Consider the following 578-nt stretch of genomic DNA (forward strand, 5'->3'; position numbering starts at 1 on the left):
TAGGGAGGAGGAGTGTGCGAAGAGATGAGTGTGGGGAGGAGGTGAGTGTGGGGAGAGATGAGTGGGGAGGAGGTGAGTGTGGGGACGAGGTGTGTGGGGAGGAGGTGTGGGCCCTGCCCTGGGTGCACGGGGCATGTGTCCCGGCTGCCTGTCCTGTGGCCTCACACTGTGTGTGTCCCGGTGTCTTCACAGCAAGGCCAGCCTCCCAGGCCGTGGCTTTGGGTCACGAGGCTGGTCCTGTTCCCAGGGTGGGGACAGACCCCGGCCAGTGAGGGCGGGTGGCCAACACTCTTGCCAGTACTCCCGCACAGCTCAGCGTCCCCGGGATGTGGACTGACTACGCACAGCCCGGCCACGGGCCTCCGTGCTGCCTTCTCCGTGCTGCCTGCAGCCTGGGGGGTGGTCACCTGCACATCCCAGGACAGGGCTCTTGTCGCCAAGTCCAGCCAGGACGCGGGACCTGGGGGAGGGAGTGCAGCGCGGGAAGCCTGGAGCGGGCAGTGACGTGGAGGCGCTGGCCCAGGCTGGGTGCACTTGGGGTGCACCGGTCAGCGGGCTTGGTGCTGGGCGTGGGCATC

General features: G+C 68.0%; 1 protein-coding gene across 1 annotated transcript in view; it reads left to right on the forward strand.

The window, feature by feature from the left end:
• Window positions 1-578, forward strand: part of EPN1 (epsin 1) — a 9,873-nt gene that overhangs the window by 7,115 nt on the left and 2,180 nt on the right. The window lies entirely within an intron of this gene.

Source organism: Myotis davidii, unplaced genomic scaffold (genome assembly GCF_000327345.1).
Source record: "Myotis davidii unplaced genomic scaffold, ASM32734v1 scaffold326, whole genome shotgun sequence".
NCBI lineage: Eukaryota > Metazoa > Chordata > Mammalia > Chiroptera > Vespertilionidae > Myotis > Myotis davidii.